The following is a 12,249-nucleotide window of genomic DNA, read 5'->3' as shown; positions in this document are numbered from 1 at the left end:
CTTGGGACCCAGTCATCTAGAGGCCTGCCTTACCCCATATATCCCTGCTCAGCAACTGCATTCTTCAGAAAGGACATTGTCCCAGAGGTCTGTTTAGTATGCACAAAGGAGCAGGCTTTTAGTGCTGCTGCATTAGCCCTCTGGAATCAATTATCTTGATATTTAGGCAGTTACGGAAGACTTTTGTTTCTTTGTTTAAGAAAGCTTTGCCGTAATGTGACCCAGTCATTTTACGGAAAATTACATGTACAACTATAGCAATGGGCTTAATTTCTTTTAGTTCAACGAGTCTGCAGTCTTTTGTGTTTTATCTTGTACTACCCCACTTTGGTGGCTTTTGGCTTGTGAAGTGGTTTCTAAATCAGCAAATAAATAAAATATGATGTAAGAAATCTGGCTAGATTCTCCAAAGTATGTTGGGCCAACTCTCTATTCAATTAGGCCTGGAATATCACCGGTCTGCGAATGTCTCTTTGTTTTGATGCATGTGTGTGTTCATCTTTGTTGAATCACAGAATTGTAGAGTTGGAGGGATCCCCAAGCCTCATCTAGTGCAACCCTCTGCAATGCAGGAACCACAGCAAAATTATCCTTGATAGATAGTCAACAGCCTCTGTTTAAAAACCTCCAATGGAGAGGACATCACCTTCCAATGTAGCCTGTTCTACTGTCAAACAGCTCCTACTGTAAATCAAAGTCTGTCACAAGTAGCAGACTCCAGACTAGATTGGGTATGTGGCTGGCCACTGTGAGAACATGATTCTGGACTAGATGGGCCATTAACCAGGTTCTTCTTAAGTTCTTAGGCCTTAAGACTCAGACAACCAAGGGCTCAGATTCCCAGGTGAAGCAGAAAGGTGAGAAGCAGGAAGGCAGATGCAGGAACCCTTATATTTGCGTGCTCTCCTATGATTGGTGGCTTTTTCAATCCCCCGTGTCATTGATTGGAGGCATTCTCAATCCCCAGGAAGATGCGGATTGTGTCCCTTTTGTCTCTGGAACCCAATCGCTCCAGTGCAGGGATGGGGAACCTCTGGCCCTCTAGAACCACAGGTTCTAGATTCTGCAGTCAAGTGCATTTCAACTGTCTTATTCAGTCTAAGACCTCCACAGATAGTGAAGGAAATTTGTGGTTTCTATTTCCATGCTTTCCCCCACCCATGTGTGTGTGCTTTTTGCTTTTTTAAAAAAGGGTAAACTCTAGGGTAAAGCGGACCCCTGACTATTAGGTCCAGTCATGACCGACTCTGGGGTTGCGGTGCTCATCTCGCTTATTGGCCGAGGGAGCTTCCGGGTTATGTGGCCAGCATGACTTAGTCGCTTCTGGCGAACCAGAGCAGCACACGGAATCGCCGTTTACCTTCCTGCCAGAACGTTACCTATTTATCTACTTGCACTTTGATGTGCTTCCGAACTGCTAGGTTGGCAGGAGCAGGGACCGAGCAATGGGAGCTTACCCCATCACGGGGATTCGAACCGCCGACCTTCTGATTGGCAAGTCCTAGGCTCTGTGGTGTTAACCCACAGCGCCACCCGCTAATTTCTTTAAATAAATTCAGTTGTACTTTTTAATTTTTATTTCAAAATCTTCTTCCTCCTCCTTTAAGCACAGGAGACAGAGAAAGAGAGAGGGAGGGAGAAGCTAAGCTGGGTTTCCTGTAACAATATTTCAGTGTCAGTAGCGTCTCTCTCTGAAGCTCAGCATAATTCTGCCGACGACAGGGACCCTGGGACACCCACATCTGCTTCCTGAAGAATTACCTTCCTTTTCCCAGGCAACCTGGCCTCCTCAAATATTTAAAAGGCAATATTGTCTCGTTCGCACGCAGGGTGCAGAGCAAATAAATGGCTCCGCACTGCGCAGCAGCTAGGTCTTCCTCCAGCACTTTGGAACTGGCTGCACCAGCGCAGTGGGGAAGCGTTTGCATAATCATCCTTTTATTGCTATGATCGCCAGCTTGGCTGGCATTGTACGAAGATGAAAGTTAATTATGAAAAGAAAAATGCATTAAAATAATATTTAGGCCTGCCTGGAGGAAGGCTAGAGAGGCAGCCAGCTTCGGAAGGCCCCTGACAAGCATGCTCAACAGCCGGGCTGCGTGATCTGTGCTAAACAGTAAAAACACTCACGTACCATGCACCAGCTGCAAACACCAATTCTGGGGCAGAGAAAGCTGCGTTTTTCAAGCTGCACATGCAAGAGGGCAGGTCTCTGCTCCAGGGAGAATGCAATCTAGATTTTGACACAGGGGAGATAGAGAAAAGTTGATTTTTTTTTAAAAAAAAAGAATAAAAGGGACTTCAAAGAGCAGGATGAGGATATTTCCAAACTGAGTGAATCAGCAAGGAGAAAGCACAGATTAAGTATTCCCCTTTAATCACAAAGTGAATCGATTTTCTGACTGCTACCCTGACTGCAGAAGTTATCGGTTTGCAGAGACACATAAAAAAGCCAAAGTTCCTGGAGTCAAAACCTGAGATACCTAAAATGCCAGCGAGGCTAAACTTTTCAGTCAGAGTACATGACAACTGAGCCAAGCAGCCAACTGACTGCTTGCTTTCTAGGTAGAGAATGCCCCCCTACCCCCCCACAATATGCATTCACAGTTTTCATTTTCAGTTAAGGACATAAGAGCATAAGGCATGTTTAGGTTAGAGAAGAGAAGACTAAGAAGTGGAATGAGAGGCAACTTGAAATATCTGAAGGGCTGTCACATGGAAGATGGCCCAGGCTTGTTTTCTGCTGCTCCAGGGGGTAGAATATGAACCAATGGATTCAAAGTACAGTGGTACCTCTGGATGCGAACGGGATCCGTTCCGGAGCCCCGTTCGCATCCTGAAGCGAATGCAACCTGCATTCGCACGTCTGCGTGTGCTTGGGTCGCAATTCACCGCTTCCACACATGCATGTGACATCATTTTGAACATCTGCGCATGTGTGAGTGGCAAAACCTGGAAGTAACACACTCCGATACTTCTGGGTCACCGCGGAGCGTAACCTGAAAATACTTAACATGAAGCTACTTCAACCCAAGGTATGACTGTACAAGAAAGGAGAGGAGATTCCGATTAAACATCAGCAAGAAATTTCTGACAGCAAGAGCTGTTTGACAGAGTAGCAAATCACCTCAAAAGGTGGAGGCCTCCAGTTTGGTGTAGTGGTTAAGAGTGGTAGTCTCATTCATAATCTGGGGAACCGGGTTCGATTCCCCACTCCTCCACATGCAGCTGCTGGGTGACCTTGGGCTAGTCACACTTCTCTGAAGTCTCTCAGCCCCACTAACCTCACAGAGTGTTTGTTGTGGGGGAGGAAGGGAAAGGAGAATGTTAGCCGCTTTGAGACTCCTTCAGGAAGTGATAAAGTGGGATATCAAATCCAAACTCTTCTTCTTCTCCTTCTTCTTCAATGGAGGGTCTTAAACTGAGTTTGGATGGCCATCTCTCAGGGATTATGTTGTTGTGATTCCTGCATTGCAGGACCAGAAGACTCTTGGGGTACCTTCCAACACTACAATGCTATGGCCTTAAGAGCCTGATGGCCCTTGCAGTGGCAAACAGAAGGCTCTGGGAAACCCACAAGCAGAACCTGAGCAGAAGAGCAACTTTTTTCTTCCTGGATTTGCAGCACTGGCATTCAGAAACACAACTTCCTGTGATTGTGGAGCAGAGCCACCATGGCTACAAAAAAAAGTGGTGCTCTAGTAGATTTGATGGCTCATTACCTCCTGCAGATCCTCCCCAGGTGCTGTTGTCAAGTTCAGGACACCTCTGCTCAACCCTCCTCCCTGCTTCCACATCCTCAGGGAAGAATGATGTGAAGGGAACTCTGAGGCGGCCAATCCGGAAATCTGTGCTCTTCCTGTCATTCTCTCCCCTGCCCCCATCGGAACCACCGGCCATTGCACTGCTGCTTTACATCAAGGAGAAAACTCTGATGAAGCGAGACAGAGCCCTGAGGACAAGGCAGGGTGGCAGCCTGCGGAGGAAATGACAGGGACTCTGGAAATCTTCTTACAGCATAACACTTGTCAGCAGTTCCCGATTAAAGCACATGCCTGAGCACTTCGAGCTCCAGGCAAGGCTGAGAGGGAGCGAAGCGTTTGCAGAAGGGCATGCTTACTCCAGTGGGGAGCGTGGGGGCTCGGTTTGGTTCTCCTCAAATCTCTCTGGAAATGCACCTGACTGCACAACAAATAACAATGAACTGTGGTCTCTGGAGTTAACAGGGTCTCCACCGGTTACGAAGGCTGGAGACATAGATTTTAGTATCTCTAGATCACTGTGATCAGAAACCACCAGAACATCCTGCTCAGACCTCACTGGAATCAAATGGAACAGTGCTAGCATGGGGTGTACCCTTAATAAAATATATCTGAAGGAGCGTCTCCACCCCCATTGTTCAGCCCGGACACTGAGATCCAGCTCCAAGGGCCTTCTGGCGTTTCCCTCATTGCGAGAAGTGAGGTTACAGGGAACCAGACAGAGGGCCTTCTCAGTAGTGGCACCCTGTGGAAGGCCCTCCCTTCAGATGTGAAGGAAATAATCAGCTATATTATCTTTAAAATACATCTGAAGGCAGCCCTGTTTAGGGAAGTTTTTAATATTTAATGCTGTATTGTTTTTAACACTCGATTGGGAGCTGCCCAGAGTGGCTGGGGAAACTCAGCCAGATGGGTGGGCTATAAATAATAAATTCTCATTATTATTATTAATATTATTACTACTACCACTACTACAAAGCTTTAAAATACTACAATGGTGATGATACCCAAGTACGTTAGAGCAGGCCCATTAAAATCAACGGATTTAACATTGATTTCAGCAGAATATAAGAACACAGGAAGAGCCCCACAGGATCAGGCCAATGGCTCATCTAGTCCAGCATCCTGTTCTCATAGGGGCCAACCAGATGCCCCATTGGGAAACCCGCTAGCAGGACCTGAGCACAAGAGGACTCTCTCCCCTCCTGCTCCTCCCAGGAACTGGGATTCAGAAGCATTGCTGCCTCCAGCCATAGAGGCAGGGCAGAGCCATCATGGCTAGTAGCAACCAATAGCCTTCTCCTCCATGAATTTGTAGCCTCTTTCAAAGCCAGCCCGTTTGATGGCCATCAATGGCTGCAGTGGGAGTGAGTGCCACAGTTTCACTATGCCCAGGGGGGTCTACTACAATGATGATTAGCTTTGGATATCCCTTATTATTATTAGCCACTATGAATCTGTTGGCTGGGTCTGCTTGTTTTCCTCTGGGTGGGGCTGATGGCAGTTACTGTCCAAAACACCTGGGGAGCAACCTGCTTGCAGGAGGCTGGCCTAACTCTGTCACACCAACTGTCCCATCACCAAAGACTCTGGCTTTAGAGAAGGTGGTGGGGAACCCTCTGTAGATTACGTTGTCGTGGCAAAGCAAAAGAGCAGGCAAATATACGAGAAAACACAGGGGTAAGGGAAATAAGGCTGCAGTGCAAAATCTGGAACATCATCTCCTAATTGCCTTATATTGGGGATCATCCAGATTCAGAGGGTTCCCGCCTGCACAGGGGTGGAATAATTGTGAAATTTCACCAGCATTTTAGTGTGCCTTTGTCTTCTTACAAACACAAGTGATTGTCCCAAATACTTTCACCAATAAGTGCTTTCCACTAGGACACAGATTTCTTGGTTGGAGCACCGTGCCTCAAAATTATCAAAGAAGCTGTGTTTCAGTTCGTGAATTGCCTTGGGAAGTGTGAACCGGTAGGGTTGCATTAAGTTGTCAACTGAACCCAATGGCTCTCCCACCCCTGTCCCATCAGATGCTGCTGAACTATGACTCCTCTCACCCATCACCATTGGTTCCATTGGCTGGGGCTGATGGAGACTGGAGTCTAATAACTTGTGGAGAGAAATGCATTAGTTTCCCCCGCTGTAGGCAAATAGCACGTCCTACCCCTCTCTTCTAAGTAGCAATGGGGAGACGACAATGGCCTCCCTGCAGCCCAACCCTTTGCCTCTTATGCCGCAGCATTTGAAAAGTGCCTATATTAATTTGGGCATAAAAATAAATAAATTAGTTGATCTCATTAATGCACTATAAGGTTATCTTGTTAAATGCTAATTGGATGTGTAAACATGCCCTACAAGTTTTAATATGTTAAGTGGTGTCTCTCTCTCTCTGTGTGTGTGTGTTGGGGTGGGGGGGATGTAATGTGTGTTCTGTGTTTGAGTCGTTCCAAATTAATTACATGACAGCTGGGGTTTATCCCAGTCCCAACTTGAGAACCTTCCATAAGTAGTCTTTCAAGAATAAATTGATATTTAATTAATATGTACTGGCAGCCCTGTTTAATTTAAATGAGTTATTTCAGTAAGTTCAAGTGCTGTTGAAAGACACACGTGTGTGTGTGTGTGTGTGTGTTTGCAAGTAGGAGAGTCATCCCAGTTGGCTTCGGATGCTATTCCACTTGAGTAGCACTAGAGGGCACTTTTGCAAAAGCTGAGAATCACCCGCTATATCTCCAGAAAGAACGTACTGTACATCTTTCTTGCACTCTTTCCATCCAGGAAGAAAATAAAATAAAAGTAGCAAAATGAAAAGCTTTGATGAGAACCACAGGCAGTAGACTGGATCAAAATTAGAGGGATGCCCAGGGGTTGATTTGAGACAAGGTACAACTCTAGACAGGGCAGGATTATGACCTTTAGAGGTTCTAAAAAATTATGCTTCCCCCACATGTAATTCAAAATAAAGACAATACTAAACCATGGAGTAATAATTTAAAAATGGCATGAAATTTACATGCATGCTCAAATTAAAATAGCTTCTTTCCTGATATTCTGGTTGCTGTCTCTCAAGATATCATCACCAAACTTGGCATGAGGCTTCCCAAGGTGGGGTGTAAGGCTTTGTTGCCATTAGGACCCTGGGAGCCATTTTGAAACAATATGGTGAACTTTAGCATGTTTTTTGACACAGATTTGTCCGCCTCATTGCCAGACACAGCCTGGGGGTTCCTGAGGTAGAGGTGGGGGGGGGGGTCTTTGTTGATGTTTGGGTGCCAGGCACAATTTTGAATCAAGACAGCAGACCAAATGTGACTTTGGTGTGACTTTGACTGTTTTTTGGCATGAAGGGTCAAAATTCACAAATTGCACTGTCCATGCATAAAACACAATCCTTTTTGATTTCTAAAAGGTATTGGGCAACAGTGGCGTAGCGTGGGTTGTCAGCACCTGGGGCAAGGCAAGTAATTTGCACCCCCTAACCCATGGATTTGCACCCCCTAACCCCCAGATGTTGCGCCCGGTGCGCCCGGCCCCCCCAGCACCCCCCACACTACGCCACTGTTGGGCAATGCTGGGCACTTCGTGCTAGTAAAAAGAAAAAGAAAAGAACAACCTAGGTTTGATTTATAAATGGAGTCACCTGTCACTGGATTCCAGAGTTCTCCTAGTGGATTTATTTTAACAAGCTCAGAGTCAGCTGTTCCCCAAAGCGGCTTCCGGTCTCCTCTCTCTCTCTCTCTCTCTCCCCCCCCCCCGTCTCCCCTTTTCTTTTCTAGAAGTCCTGCTCATTGCTTTGGAAAAAGACAAGCCCTGAGGAAGATCTCTCCAACAATGCTGACAAGCACCCAATGTCTGACACAAATATGAATCTGAATTTCCTGACAGGAATTGATTGTGTTGCTTTGGGAAGCCTTAACAGACCTGCCACTCAGTCGACAGAGCTCTGCTTAATACTTCGCTTTGCAGAATGGAGTGGTCTCTCTGGGACTATCAGTTCAGGAAATGGAGTCTTTTCTGTTACATTTTTTTCCCTTCAAAAAAGGAAAACGCTTTGACAATTATGCACAAGGGAAGCAGGACAGAAATGCTCACACCTTCTCCACCTACCGTTGCCCCCTCGCCATGGTCAGCTGATGATCAGTTCCTAAACTTGAAAATGTGCTGACCCTGGAAGTTGTAAAGGTAAAGGGGCCCCTGACCATTAGGTCCAGTCGTGGCCGACTCTGGGGTTGCAGCGCTCATCTTGCTTTATTGGCCGAGGGAGCTGGAGTACAGCTTCCACATAGACATGTGGCCAGCATGGCGAACCAGAGCAGCGCACGGAAACACCGCTTAGCTTCCCGCTGGAGCGGTACCTATTTATCTACTTGCACTTTGATGTGCTTTTGAACTGCTAGGTTGGCAGGAGCAGGGACCGAGCAACTGGAAGTTGTACCTCATCCTAAAAAAAGCACCCCAGCAAGGAATGCCTGTAAGCGATTGTGGCCAATTTCAGAATTAAGGGTTAGGGTCAAGAATTGCTGAATGCTGCCCCTTGTGGTGAGCTTTGTCTCTGCAAGTGCTCAGAAATCTGCACTGACTGCATATGTATCTGCTTTAAGGCCAAGTTAAAGGTACTGCCGTTAGTATATCTAAACCTAGAACCTCCAAGTGTCTCTGTTTTCCAGGGACAGTCCTGGATTGCCTTCCCAGTTTCTGATTTGATCCTGGAATGTCCTGCTTTTTCTTAGGACTATTATTTATACCCCACTCATATGTATCCCAGCCAGTCTGGGCGGCTTCCAAAATATATAAAAACATAATAAAACATTTAAAAACTTCCCTATACAGGGCTGCCTTCTAAAGGTTGTACAGTTCCTTATCTCCTTGGCTCAGGGGTCACATAACTCAATACTCTCCAACATTTCCCTGATCAAAATAGGGATGTTTTAAGGAAAAACGGGATCAAATCAGAAACCGGGATGGCTTCTGTAAATCTGGGACTGTCCCTGGAAAATAGGTCTGAGCTTGTGTAATTTGTAGGCCTGTGGGCTCCACTTTAATGGGATCCTCAGTGGCCGTTGTTCCCACCAGGTAAAGCTGTCTCAAACATCACAGCTGCATTTTGAGAACGAAGCTGCCCATTGCCAGAAACGGGGTCACTTCTGCAACATTTATGGTGTGACTGCAGTAGTGCTCCAGACCTCAGGAGCCCAGCCCTTTCAGAAATGGTGGTGTACTGGAGAAGTTCCCCGCTAAGAGAGCACCTCCCCTGGGCTCAGCCCCATGGCACATGTTCAGCAAGCCCATCTGCCTACCAAGAGATAGATGCGCCGAACATTTACTGATGTTCTGTTTCCTCCCCCTGGTGCCACCTGAAATCCATCATCTCGCTATGGTGTCGCCGTGCCACTCCTTGCGAGCGAAATCCAGGGAAGCGGGACGCCGGCGTGCATCCTTTAGAAAATGATACGTGATCTGTCAGGCGAGCATATAAACATGAGCATTGACTCCGGTGCGCTCCCTATAAATCTGCCCCTCTGCCGCTCCAGAACATATGTGCCGTCTCTTCCTTAAACATAAAAACATTAATTACACTATATTGTTTGGCAGTAATGGGGCACCGGCTGCCGGAGACTTGCCAAAACCTTAATTTTAACCATAAATCTGAGTGAGCGGAGATAGATGAAGATAAAGAGGGAGGCAGTTTATAGCGCTGCGGAGTAGCCGGCAGGGAGGATGGAGCGTGTGACGCACGGACTGTCGCCACTGTGATGGGGCTGAAGCTCACCAGCATGCTTCTCTGCTCCTGCGAAGGAGGAGGTTTGCTTGCATGGAAATGATGCCACCATTTGGCAAGAGAGCAAGAAGCAGAGTCAGACTGATGCTCCATGTGTCTCCAGGTCATCTATGACAGGTGTGCAGAACTTTTGGCCCTCTAGATAAGAATATCAGAACGGGATCAGGCCAGTGGCCCATCTAGTCCAGAATCCTGTTCTCGTTGTGGCTTACCGGAAGCCTGGGGGAAGCCAGCAAGCAGGATTTGAGTAGAAGAGCCCTCCTGTGGTTTCCAGCAACTGGGTGGCGCTGTGGTCTAAACCACAGAGCCTCTTGGGCTTGCTGATCAGAAGGTCGGCGGTTCGAATCCTCACGATGGAGTGAGCTTCTGTTGCTCTGTCCCAGCTCCTGCCAACCTAGCAGTTCAAAAGCACACCAGTGCAAGTAGATAAATAGGTGCTGCTGTGGCGGGAAGGTAAACAGCATTTCTGTGCACTCTGGTTTCCGTTACGGTGCTCCATTGCACCAGAAGCGTTTTAGTCCTGCTGACCACATGACCTGGAAAGCTGTCTGTGGACAGACGCTGGCTCCCTCGGCCTAAAAGCGAGATGAGCGCTGCAACCCCAGAGTTGCCTTTGACTGGACTTAACCATCCAGGGGTCCTTTACCTTTATTCAGAAACATTGCTGCAGCTGTGTTCCAACTGTGGTGGCAGAGCATAGCCAGCAACCAACTTTCCCTCCATTAATTTGTTTAATCCTCTTTTAAAGCCTGTTAAGTTGGTGGCTATCACTGCCTCTTGTGGGAGGGAGTTCCATAGTTCAACGATAAAGAAGTATTTGATTCTGAATCTTCCAACATTCAGCTTCACTGGATGCCCATGAGTGCTAGTGTTATGAGGGAGAAAAACTTCTCTCTATCTACTTTCTCCATGCCATGCACCAGTTTATAAACTTCTATCATTCTACCCTTTCTTTAAACTAGGAAGTCCAAAATGCTGCAGCCTTTCGTCATAGGGGAGTTACCCCATCCCATCGATTCTTGCCCTTTTTGAATTGTTTACTGTATTTTAATATTTTGTTAGAAGACACCCAGAGTAGCTGGGGGGGGGGCAGCCAGATGGGCGGGGTATAAATAATAATAATAATAATAATAATAATAATAATAATAATAATAATAATAATAATTTTGCTCACTGGTTTGGCAGATGGATGCAGTGTTACGAGAAGGGAAGGAGAGTCTTCCTACATGTTTTGCAATTAGCTGGTGACTGAGTGTACTCAGACAGAAATGCAGCCAGAATACTGGCTTTTAGATGAGCTTAACTGTGTGTCGATAAAACTCAATGCTTTCCACACTGACTGGTAGTGATTTTCCCCAGCCCTACCTGGAGATGTCAGAGTTCGAACCTGGAACCTTCTGTGTTGCAAAGCACATGCTCTGCCATTACACACGCTCTGCCGCCCTTTCTCAAAGGCATAGAAACACCGGAAGCTGCCTTACACTGAGTCAGGCCGTTGCTCCATCTAGCTCAGTTTTGCCTACACTGACTGGCAGTGGCTCTCCAGGGTTTCAGACAGGATTCCCTCCCAGCCCTGAGGATGGCTGGAATGGAACTTTTGACCTTCTGCATCAAAAGCAGATGCTCTACCACCAAACGGCGGCCCCGGGGGTTCGTAATCTCTGTGTGCTTCACATTGCAAGCAGAAAAAGGATCAATATCAATTTGTGTAAAAATAAAATAACATTCAAACGAGACTTTCTAGCAACTAAGCAAAAGCAAAATAAAACCGTATAGCTCAAGCAGAACTGAGCAGTGCATGAAAGAATAATTTTAAAATTAGGCTACCTGGAGTATAGGAAAACTGAGGTAGACATATACAGTGGTACCTCGGGTTACATATACTTCAGGTTACAGACGCTTCAGGTTACAGACTCTGCTAACCCAGAGATAGTGCTTCAGGTTAAGAACTTTGCTTCAGGATGAGAATAGAAATTGCGCAGCAGCGGCAGCAGGACGCCCCATTAGCTAAAGTGGTACCTCAGGTTAAGAACAGTTTCAGGTTAAGAACGGACCTCCAGAACAAATTAAGTTCTTAACCTGAGGTACCACTGTATGTCTTGAAGGGGTGTTTAAAGCCAGTTATACTGTCTTTGTCTCATAAAGCACCCAGGGGATGGCATTCTAAAGGGTGGGTGCTACCACCAAGAAGGCCTGTTTTTGCATGGTCACCAAATGGTAACCTGCTATGAACGCCTATCATGGATAAGGCTGTCAATGGCTACTAGCAGTGGGGGACTTTGGACTCTCACATTTCAGCAGCGCCCTGTGTGCAACACTAAAATTCAGGGGCCTTCCGCCTTTCGCACTCCGTCCTACAGCATTGTATTGGTGCTCCTTGCAGTGCAGTGGCCACTGCGTGTGATGGCTGCATCGGCACTTTTCCCTCTCACGCCAGTGTGCCCGTTCTCACTCAGATAAATTGCCCCCTCTTACTGAACAACTCTTTACCGAAAGGTTTCTTTTCCTTTCCTCTTAAAATTCTAGCCCATAGTATCCTGTGGAAGGGACCTCTGTGAGGGGATAACTAGTAAGTTGGAGTCTCAAACAGGTTTTCTTTAAATAAACAATAAATATTTATTTAAGGCAAGATAGTATATAACACACATGGATTAAACTTAGGTTACTTCAAGAATACAGTGTGATTTTCTCTTTAATTCGTCCACA

This window comes from Podarcis melisellensis (genome assembly GCF_964234715.1).
Source record: "Podarcis melisellensis genome assembly, chromosome: 14".
Classification (NCBI taxonomy): Eukaryota; Metazoa; Chordata; class Lepidosauria; order Squamata; family Lacertidae; genus Podarcis; species Podarcis melisellensis.
This window is presented reverse-complemented; position numbering follows the sequence as displayed.